This window comes from Elephantulus edwardii, unplaced genomic scaffold, assembly GCF_000299155.1.
Source record: "Elephantulus edwardii isolate Elephantulus edwardi_28Jun2011 unplaced genomic scaffold, EleEdw1.0 scaffold00243, whole genome shotgun sequence".
Taxonomy (NCBI): domain Eukaryota; kingdom Metazoa; phylum Chordata; class Mammalia; order Macroscelidea; family Macroscelididae; genus Elephantulus; species Elephantulus edwardii.
The window spans coordinates 2,435,010-2,447,174 of record NW_006399993.1 but is presented as its reverse complement, the minus strand read 5'-3'; positions in this window follow the sequence as shown (position 1 = coordinate 2,447,174).

Genomic DNA, 12,165 nt, shown 5'->3' with positions numbered 1-12,165 from the left:
AGGTGGATTGATTCAGTGACTGGGATAATCGGGATGGGAGTGTCAGAGACAGTGCGATTGGCACAGGACAGAGCAGAGTTTAGGGCTGTTATACATAGGGTCGCTATGAGTCGCAAGTGACTCGACGGCACATAACAACAACAACTTATTTATAGGTTAGGTTGAGGCATAAGGGAAAAGCTCATATTATTCAGAATGTTTTAGGAGGGAAAGACAGGGTTAGTTTTAAAATGGATATTATTATATAAATCAGGAGGTGCACACAACTGGCTTACTCATCATAAGACATGCACTAGGTTGTCCTCTTTTAAGATAACATTTATCTGGTTAACATTTAGTTATCAGGGAAGATGGTCTGAAATTTCTTCTTTCAAGATGGAGTCTTACAGGACATTCCTGTGGCCTCCTCCACATGGCTGTGACCACTTATTACCTCTACATATTCATGCTTTTTAGAATATTTAAACAGGAATTGTTAGCAAAGTCAAAGATCTTTACTAAAGAACACAAAGGGGTTGTTCTTAGCTAAATGCTTGCCTTCTTGATCTGAACTGCCTCATGGGAAAATGCTTTGCCTGGAGAGAATGGTAGTTTTATTTGGCACATCATGTAAAGAAAGAATTTCAGATTGATAAGGGCTTTCTCAAAACTGTCCTTCTAGACTAAGGTGGTATCAGGATTAGAGGAAAACTTATCAACAGCCTGTGTTGAACAGATGATACAACCTTGCTTCCTGAGAAGGACTGTAGTCTTCAGTACGGATTGAAGCTCAACTTCAGGAAAAATTAAGATTCTCCCCACTGGGTCAATTGGCAGCACCATGATAGACAGAAGAAAAAACTGAGATTGTTAACAATTGCAGCTTGCTTGGCTCCACAATCAACACTCTTGGCACCAGCAGTCAGGAAATCAAAGGACAAACTGCATTAGGAAAATCTACTGCCAGGGACCTCTCCAGAATACTGAAGAGCTATGATGTCAATGTAGAGACTAAGGTATGTCTGATGTAGGCTGTGGTCTTCATAGTTACTTGCTATGGACTCAGAGGTGGACAATGACTAAGGATGACAAGAAAAATTGATGCCTTTGAGTTCACCTCATTCTCCAAAATAATAATAATAATAATAAAATAATATTGTTATTGTTATATGTCATTGATTTGTGTGTGACTTGGGGACTCTACTTACAATAGATCTGAAGCCTGCCCTAACCTGAGCCAGTCTCACTATCTCCAACACACCCACCCCCATTTTCTCAATTATTGTGTCAATCCACCTCATCCAGGCTCCTCCTCACCTGGGCTATCCCTCAACTCTTCCATGCATGATGTCCTTCACCAAGGAGTGGTCCCTCCAGGCCACATGCCCAAAGTATGTGAGATGAAGCCTCAAAATCCTTGCCTCTACGGAGCAGCTTGGCTTCAATCTTCCAGGACAATCTTAATTTGTTCTCATGGTGGTCCATGGTATATTCAGTACTCTTCTCCGCACCACAACTCAAAGGCATTAATTCTTCTTCTGTCATCTTTCTGATGCATAGCATGTAATTACAGGTCCTCCTCAGTTTTAGAGAGCAAGGTTGTGACATCTGCATAACACAAGTTATTGATGAGTCTTCCTCCAATCTAAATCCCATTCCTTCTCATACAGTCCAGCCTCTGGGATGAACTGTTCTGTATACAGGTTGAAAAGGTATGGAGACAGGATGCGTTCCTGATGTGATGCACTCCTTTCTTGATTTTGAAGCATGCAGTGTTTCCCTGCTCTGTTCCGAGGACTGCTTCCTGGTCCAAGTATTAGTTTTGCATGAGCACAATAAAGTGTTCTGGGACTTCCATCTTTTCTCAAGGTTAGCCACAATTTGTTGTGATCCACACAGCCAAATGTCTTTGCATAGTCAATGAAGCACAGATAGACATTCCTCTAGTACTCTCTGTTTTCAGCCAAGATTAATCTGACATTGACAGTAATGTCTCTAGTCATATGGCCTCCTCTAAACTCAGCTTGTATTTCTGGTAGTTCTCCGCTGATATACTGTTAAAGTTGTTTTTGGATAATTTTGAGGAGGATTTTGCATGTGATATTAGTGATATTGTTTGATAATTTTCATACTCTTTTTAAAGAATGGAATAAATATGGATCTCTTCCAGTCAGTTGGCCAGGTAGTTGTCTCTCAGATTTCTTGGCACAACCTGGTGAATGTTTCCAGGGAAGCATCTGATTTTATAAATATGTCAACTGGTATTCCATCAGATATCAAAAAAATTAAAATATTAATTTTAAAAAGACAAACAAAACAACTAAAAAAGAAAGTTAAAAGACTCAAGCAATTTAGACATTCAGCAGCCTGGTAAACAAACTTGCCAGTATATAGAAGTCCTACTATTGTAAGACAAAAAGTACATACGATGGCCCAATGGCACTGTTATTGGGGGGTAATTTACAAGGTTGACCTACAACTTCATTGATGTAAAATCCTATTGGAAATATTAGGGCAGCCATAAAGTACAGGATTATTCCTATGAATGCTATCCATTGAGTGTCATTTGGAGATTCTCTTCAGCAGCAGGAAGCCACCAGCAAAACACATGTGATAGTCAATGAAATGACTCCCACGATAATAAAAAATAGTGTAGGGATCAACTCTGGAGGGGGCCAGGGAGGGATGCATGTCCGGTCTGGACAGTGGGTTGTTTGACATTGTTGCACGAGGCCCACAGCGAGGGCTCCTGTGGACTCCCTGGTGTTGATCCAGTCCGTGTTGGCTACGCTGACAATGGTGACCTGAAAGAGACCCTAAGATGATGGTCGGTTTATACATCTCCCTGGGCAGGCTGTGGCCTCACACCTCCTGCCCCCTGGGCTGCCACTGCCACTGGGGCCTGGAGTCCACCATGCAGCTGCTGCCTCACATACCCTGGGCCTCAGCAAGCTGCTAGTGCCCTCACATCCTCCATGGGCCCAGACTAGTCCAAGCAGTATCATCTTGATCTGCGTCAATAACTATTTTTTGGTCTATGTACATGTTCTTCCATAAGCACAATTAAGTGTCCTAGACTCCTATTCTTCTGAATGTTGTAGTTATTATGAACCACGAGTTAGAATCGCCTCATAGGAGACCCTCCAGAGGGTTTTCAGAGATAAACTACACAGGAAGTAAATGGCCACCTTTCTCCTGTGGAGCAGCTGGCAGATTTAAACCAGGCTGGCAGTGTGACTTCTTACCACTAGGCCTCCAGAGCTCCCTTTTCTCAATGTTATCCTTACAAAACATTCTCAAACTCAAACTCATTGCCTTCAAGTCAGAATTGACTCATAGCTAACCCTCTAGCAGTTTCCGAAGGCTGTAAATCACATAGGAAATTGTCCATCTACCTTTCACCCTTTGAGCAGTTGATAGGTACTATTAGGATACCAAAGCTCCTTACGTTGTTGTTGTTATGTGCTGTCGAGTCACTTGCGACTCATAGCGACCCTACGTACAACAGCCCTAAACTCTGCTCTGTCCTGTGCCAATCGCACTGTCTCTGACACACCCATCCCAATTACCCCTGTCACTGAATCAATCCACCTTATAGAGGGCCTTCCTCTCCTACACTGTCCCTCCACCCTCCCAAGTATGATGTTCCTCTCCAATGACCAGTCCCTCCTTACAACGTGTCCAAAGTATGTTAGATGAAGCCTCAGAATCCTTGCCTCCAAGGAGGTGCCCGGTTTAACCCTCTCCAGGGTGAATGTTTGTTTTCCTAGCAGTCCATGGTACCCTCAACACTCTTCTCCAGCCCCACAGCTCAAAGGCATCAATTCTCCTATCCTCCCTAGTCATTGTCCAACTCTCTTATGCATAACAAGTGATAGCAAAGACCATGGCCTCTATCAGATGCACCTTAGTCTCCAGAGAGACACCATTGCTCTTCAACACTTTGGAGAAGTCCCTAACAACAGACTTTCCCATCGCAATACGTCTTTTAATTTCCTGGCTGCTGGTGCCAAGAGTGTTGACTGTAGAGCCAAGCAGATTAAAGCTGTTAACAATCTCAATCTCTTTGCCATCCATCCTGATGCTGCTAATTGGTCCAGTGGTGAGAATCTTTGTCTTCTTGATATTGATTCTCAATCCATATTGAAGGCTGCAGTCCTTGACCCTCTGCAGCAAGCGCTTCATGCCCTCCTCGGTTTCAGCAAGCAGGGTTGTGTCATCTCCATAATGCATATTGTTGATAGATATTCCATCAATCTTGACAGCACATTTCTCCTCATAGAGCCCTGCCTCCCAGATAATCTGTTCTGCATACAGGTTGAAAAGGTATGGAGATAGGACACATCCCTGGCGTACGTCCTTCCCAATTTTGAACCTGCAGTGTTTCCTTGCTCTGTTCTGATGGCTGCCTCTTGGTCCAAGTATAGGTTTCACATTAGCACAATCAAGTGTTCTGAGATTCCCATTCTTCTCAGAGTCAGCCACAGTTTTTTATGGTCCACTCAGTCAAACACCTTTGCATAGTCAATGAAACACAATTCCCTGCTTTCAGCTAAGCTCCATCTAACATCAGCTACAATATTACCACGACCCCTTCTAAACCCAGGCTGGACTTCCAGTAGTTCTCTGCTGATGTGCTGTTCCAGCCGTTTTTGGATAATCTTCAGTAGAATCTTGCTTGCATGTGAAATCAGTGATAGTGTTCTATAGTTTCCACACTCTGTTGGGTCATCCTTCTTTCGAATGGGAACAAATATAGATCTCTTCCAGTCAGTTGGCCAAGTGGTTGTTCTCCAGATTTCTTGGCACAACTTGGTGAGCATGTCCTGAGCAGCATCCGTTTGTTGAAATATGTCAATTGGTATACCATATATTCCTGGGGCCTTATTTTTTGCTATTTCCTTCAAAGCAGCCTGATCTTCTTACTTCAGCACCATAGGCTCTTGCTAGGATGTTAGTAAAACAAATTAGACCCATTGTCATAAAGACTCTTAGGACAAAGTAAGATTTCCCCAAAGAGTTTCCAAAGCTTTTTTCCTTTATTGAAAAATATTGTCATATCTTTCTCCTTTGGAGGATTGGTGAGTTCAAATCCATTAGTAGCTGAGTACTGTAACAACCGCTGTATCACTCACTCAGGACTCCTTTATAGAGTGTTAACAACAGAAATAAACTCGCTGTCAATGAGTCAATTCCAACTTACAGTGACCCTAGAGGACAGAGTACAACGGCTCCACAAAGTTTACAGGGCTGTAAATATTTATAGAGGCAACTGCCACATTTTCTCCTACAAGAGTTACTAGTGGACTTAAATCATAGACTGTTCCATTAGCAGCAGAGCACTTAACTCACTGAACCACCAGGGCTTCTTATAGGTTATAACCAGCATAAAGAGGAGAGAGAGGTAGTGCAAGTGAAAATGATGAGAGCCAGGGCGGGCCGGATAAGATACAATTCTGAAGAATATGCCAAGAGCCTTTATGATGTGTTATTTTAACAAAAACTTAAAATAAATGAAGGAGCAGGAAGAAGCTAGGACAAATGCCCTAAGGAGGGTACCTTGAGTGTTTCTGGAACAATACTAGGAGCATGGTTAGAATGGGAGCAAAAAAGGGTTAAGTTAGAGGTGTGGGGAGGAGATGAAATCAGAGATGTAAAGGGAATAGAGAGGTGGCAAGGTGACACAAAAAATCTTGTGGACCATGACACAGTACGGATTCTGGTCAGTGCTCTTCGCTCTATCCTCTTACTATGGCTTATAGCTTCCCAACACTCTGGGCTCTGCCTGCCTCATACCCTCACTCACTATGCTCCACTGGTTGGAATGTGGTTATCCCAAACCCTCAAGGACTAAAGAGTAAAACTAGTCATCCACTTTTGAAATAGCAAGCTCTCAAAAATCATATACATAGCAGAACATTGCTAAGCATAGTACCAGAAGATGAGCCCCACAAATTGGAAGACACTCAAATGCAATTAAGGAAGAGCTGCATCCTCAAATCAGTTGTTGTTAGGTTCCAATAAGTCCACTAAAATTCACAGCAACCCAGACAGCCACCCTGTCTCATTCTGCACCATCCCCACAATCTCCACATGCTCAAGCCTACTGCGGCAGCCACTGTGTTAATCCATTTCCTTGAGGATCTTTTTCTCTTTGCTGATCCTCTACTTTTCCCAGCATGTGTTTTTCCAAATCTGGCCCCTCCTGACAATATGCCCAAAGTATGTGAGATGAAGTTTCACCATCCTTGCCTTGGAGAAACATCCCCATTCCTATTCTTTCAAGACTGATTTGTTTTTTGGCAGTTCCATGGTCTATTCTATACTCTTCACCAACACTACAAATTCAATGGCATTGATTCTTCAATCTTCCTTCTTCATTGTCCAACTTTCACATACATAAGAAACAACTAAAATACTACGGTTTGGAAAAGACTTACCTGTCTCTAAACTGATATCCTTGTCACTTTTCCCCCCAGTGTAAAACATCTTTTGATTTCTGGACTTGTTGCTACTATGGGTGTTGACTGTGGATCCAAGTCAAATGAAATCACTGACAATCTCAATCTTTTTTCCATCTAGCATGATGTCTATATGTCCAGTAGTAGGGATTTTTGTTTACTTGATTGTTGTTGTTGATTGCCTTCGAATGATTCATGGTGACCCTATGAATAAAAGGCCTGAAGCCCTTCTATAACTATAGACATTTATCAAAGTTCATAGAGTTTTCAGGGGCATGTTGTTTAGGAAGTGGATGCCACTCTGCTTCCAAACCTCTCTTAAACAGGGAGCTCCACCAAACACTGTCCACCATGGGTAATCATTATGGCATCTGACACCCCAATAGCACAAGGTTCAGCATCACATCAACCCCAGGTTACTTTGATACAGCATATTGACAGAAGAGTGCTGTACCACTAAGAAGAATGTTCCTCCAAAATATAATAACAACCAACTTTTAAATACAAAGGCCCTTCCTGAGGTCTAGTTGACTCTAACCAAAGAGGCTTAAATAAAACAAACAAACAAACAAACAATATAGTATGCTGTTGTGCCATTGAGTCAACTGCGATGTATAGGGACCCTATGTACAGCAGCTCTGAACCCTTCCCTGTCCTGTGCCAGTCTAATTCTGACATGAAATTCATATTGAAGACTATAGTACTTGCTTTTCTTCAGTATGTGCTTCAAGTCTTCTTCACTTGCTACAAGATTAAGTCATCTGCGTAATGCAGATTGTTGATGAGTCTTCAGTCTTCCTCTAATCCTGATGCCTCATTCTTCATATAGTCCAATTTTTTAATTTTTTTTCCAATATACAGATTTAATAGGTGTGGAGAATGGTACAAACTTGTTTCACACCCTTCCCAATTTTAAATTATGCAGTGTTTCATTGTTCTGTTTGGACAGCTGCTTCCTGGTCAATGTATAGGTTTTACATGAGCATCATTAAGTATATTGGGATTCTCATACTTATCAATGTTATAAGCAATGATCCACACTTTACCTAGTCAATAAAACACAAGTAAACACAGGTAATTCTCTGCTTTCAGCCAAGATCTAAATGACAGCAGCAATGAAAGCTCCCCTTCTATGGCCTCTTCTGAATCCAGTTCAAAATGGAGAGTCTACCATAATGAAGCTAATGGAATAAAGCTTTTACCCAATAGAGGAACTTCATTTGCTTATGTGGCAAGACTCAAAATCAGAACAGCTGTGAACAACAATTAATGATTGGAACATTAGAGGTACATAATATGAATCTACAAAGATTGGAAGTTGTCAAAAATTAAATGGAATGCATAAAAATCAACACCCTAGGCATTAAGTGAGCTGACACTCCAGTGGGTTCCTGGAGGCTGTAAACTGCATGAGAGGAGACGGCCCATTCATCTCCTACAACATTGCCCAAACTGACCGTGTCGAGGATAACAGCACAACTCTCCATGAACTATACCTCCAGTACTATAATGAAATGTGTAAAGCCTTGGAATTATAAAACCAAAAGGGGAAAAGCATCCTTTACATTTCTCAAGCAGAAAGAAGAAAAATACCAGTCTTTGAATTGCAATACTAAATGACTGATGGCTTAAATATCAAATGATGCCAGAAGCATCAAAAGACAACAGAAGGAATACAATCACTGTACCTAAAAGGACTGGATGACACCAAACCATTTCTGGAAGTAACACATGATAAAGAAATTCAAGCTGCACTGAAAGCACTGGCAAAAATTAAGACCTTACAAACTGATGGAATACTAGTTGACATATTTGAAGTAACAGATGCAGCCCTGGGTGTGCTCACTAGTCAATTCCAAGAAATTTGGAAGACAGCAACCAGGCCAATTTACTGAAAGAGATCTGTATTTGTTCTGAACACTGAAAATGTTGACTCAATAGAGTGTGAAAATCACTGAACATAATTAATAACACATACAAGTACAATCTTGGCTGAAGATTATTTTTAACTGGCTAGATTAGTACACTGAAGATTATTTTTAAATGGCTATTATAGTACATTGGCAGCGAAATGCCAGAATTTCTCTTTGGATTCAGAAGAGGGTGTACAAAGAGGGATCTCACTGCTGATGTCAAATGCATGTTGGCTGAAAGCAGAGAATACCGGGAAGATGTTTACTTGTGTTGGGTTGTTGTTGTTTTTTTCACTATGGGAAGGCATTTCACTGAGTGGATCATACTAAATTTTGGACAAAACTGAGAAGAATAGGAATCTCAAAACAGTCAACTGTCATGTAAAATCTGTACATAGAACAAAAAGCAATGCTCTTAACAGATCAAGACGACAGTCTATTTTTAAATCAGGGAAGGTATGCAACAGGGTTGTAACCTTTTGCCATACCTATTCAGGTTGTATGCTAAGTAAACCACTCAAGAAGCTGGACTCTGTGAAGAGGAATGTGGTATTAGGATTTGAAGACGACTCATTAACAACCTGAATTATGTAGATGGCACAACCAAGCTCGCAGAAAGTAAAGACTTCAAGCACTTACTGAAGAAGATCAAAGACTACAGTCTTGATATGATTACACCTCAACATCAAGAATCCAAAAAATCCTTATCACTGGACCAAATAGGTGACATCACAACAAATGGAAAAAAGACTGAAGTTGTAGAGGATTTAATTTTCCATGAAGCCACAACCAATACCCATTCTAACAGCAGTGCTGAATTGAGCAAATCTTCTATTAAGAATATCTTTAAAAAAAATTTTTTTAAGAATCTCTTTAAAGTGGTAAAAAGCAAAGATGTTAGTTTCAAAACTAAGGTATGGCATGGTATTTTTCAATTGGTTGTATACATGTGAAAGTTTGACAATGAATAAAGAAGATTGATTGAAAGAACCTTTAAATTGTGTTGTTGGCCAAGAATTCTGAATAAAACTCTGATGGTGTCGTCCATAGGGAACTGTGCTTCTAATCCAAAGGCTATTCCTTATTGATTATTTGAATTCACCAATGTCCCCTTGGGAGAAAGATAGGTAATTTCTTCCCTAGTGATATACAGCCTTTGATGCCTGCTGAAGAGTCAGCTCTAAGTCTGTTCTGACAAGACAGCAACAAGTTTGATGAAGAGTATTGAATGTACCCTGGACTGCCAAAAGAACAAACTAATTTGTCTTGAAGGAAGTACAACCAGTATGCTTGTTTCACATTCTTTGAGCATGATGTCAGGAAGACCCAGTCTTTGGAAAAAGAGATCATGCTAAGAAAAGGAGAGAGTATCAGGAAAGAAGAGACCTTCAAAAGAGATAGACTGACGCAATGGCTGCAACTATGGGCATGGGCCTGCTGTTCATATAGTCACTATGAGTTATATCGCACTTATTGCCACCTAACAATAACAACATTCTAAGTGGCCTGCTACCTTGAATCCTATACTCAACCTTTCTCTTCTGCTTATTTTTTCTATTTCATATATTTCTGCTCTTTTCCTGTTACCTAAGACTGCTCATTTTTCAAGTCTTGACCGTAATATCCAAATCAGGTTCCTTCTCCTGTATTTTGCTGCTATAGCTTTTACTGCAGTTATCAGTGAATATTCCACTTACTTTGATCTAGCATGTCAGAGTCGAAGCACACTCCATAGACTTTTCACTGGTCTTTCTTTCAAAAGTACACTGGAAACGCTTCGTTTTTAGTTAGTAACTGAATTCTTAATGATTCATACCACCTAAGGGTTCAAATCTTTAGCAGTCTTTAGAAAAGAGAAAAAAAAAAGCCCATGGTTGGAAATCACTAGCTGTTTTGCAGGAGAAGGATGGGCAATCTCCTCCCATGAGATTTACTGCCCTTGAAACCTTCCAGGTAAGCCATGGGTCGATTCTGACTTGACTGCACACAACCAAAAAAAAAAAAACACCCCAGGGATTTCATAGCTCTCATGCTCACTGCCACTGAGTCAGAACCAACTAATAGCTGACCATCCAGCAGGTATTCAGAAGCTGTAAAACATACAGGAGGAGAACGCTTTTCTTTCTTTTGAGGTGCAGCTGGTGAATTTGAACTCCTTGCCAGTGGGTTATAAGAACAACGCCTTACCCACTAGGCTTCCACTAGGTGGAGTTGCAGTTAGTTAGCGGAATACTTAACAAAGTGCACTGCATCTCATAGTGATCCTATGAATAGATTAAAACCTTGTCTCTCCTGAACCATTCTCATGTTAGGGATTTGCTAGCTCTAACAGCAATAAAAAATCTTTATGCAATCTTGTAGGTGGAAATTGACAAAACATGCAATCAAGATGCATTAATGACAACTGGAATGCAAAAATTAGAAACAAGATGGGATAGTTAGAAAATATGGACTTGGTAAAAGAAATGAGACTGGAAATAGAATGGTCAAATTTTCTATGTTCAATGATTTATTCATCACAAATAACTTTTTAAAAAACACAAACGGTAAGAATCCAAGATGACGGCGGGGGCAGAGACAGCGTGGTGAGCTGTGGGAGCAGCGAACCACTTAAAGCAGGGCCATTATGGCCTTCCACAGACTTCAGCTTATTGATAATTGAACACTTAAACACTTGATGACTGGCCCTCAGTGAAGATCGAGGCTAAACAACAGGAATTCAAAGATTCCCAAGGAGAAATGGGTGAGTCTCATGGCTCCCAACCCCCCCACACACACACACAGATCCCTCACCACGCTGCACAGCTGCTGCAGCTCCATGAGGCTTCCACAGCCAGAACAAATGGATTCCCTGACCCAGGATGAATGCTGGGCACCGGCCCTCCTCAAGACTGGTACAGTGATGCCACCACACTGCCACAAGGTGGATTTGGTCTGGAGAGAATTCTTGGAGCCAGGATGGTGGCTGTGGGGGAAGCAGGCGCCCTCCGGCCGCCCACACAAGAGGGGCCACGCACCCGCCAAGCGCCTGTGTGGCGGTGGGGGGCGCGCCCCCAACGGCCGCCTGCGCTAGGGGGGGCCGTGTGCCTCCCGCAGGCCTCCCACACTGGGGGGGGTGCGCCCCGCTGACTGCCTGCATAGGAGGTGGGGGATGGGATGCATGCTCGCCATCTGCAGGTTTGGGTTTCCTTGGACAGGCTAAAGAAGATGATTAGCTATGCATTGGACAGGCCAAAGAAGACAATAATCTATGCAATGGATTGCTGAAAGTCACTGAGAGTTTGATGACCTTAACAGTGGCAGCCGTGCACAAGAGGACCAACATCCTAAACGCACCACATATTTTGTTCTGTTGGATGCTTCTGCCAAAAATTGGTTAGACCTGGGGGGAGTCGGTTCACAATTCTCAGGTTCCCTTTATCATATATAAAGGGAGAGGGCAGTGACACCTACTTCAAAATATAGTATGACCACTTATGGGGGGGTAAAAGTGGCAGTGCTGCAATTGGAGACACTATCCCTGACCACAGAGTCCTCTGTCAGGTGAGGGGACCAGACTGGGGTAGGGGCAATTGGAGGGGGAGTATACCAGCCAGCTCCTGGGGGGTGTTGCCTTGCTTGGGATGGGCTGCCCTCAGCCCCTGGCTTGGGGCGAGCCGTCGTGGCCCTCTGCCTGGGGAGGGCTGCCCTCGGCCTCCAGTTCGGGGCGAGCCGTCGCGGCCCTCAGCGTGAGCTCCTCAGTCCCCAGATTGTGCCATCTGACCCCTGGGTGGGGAAGGAGGGGGGAAAAAAAAGAATGCCTAGGGTATCCA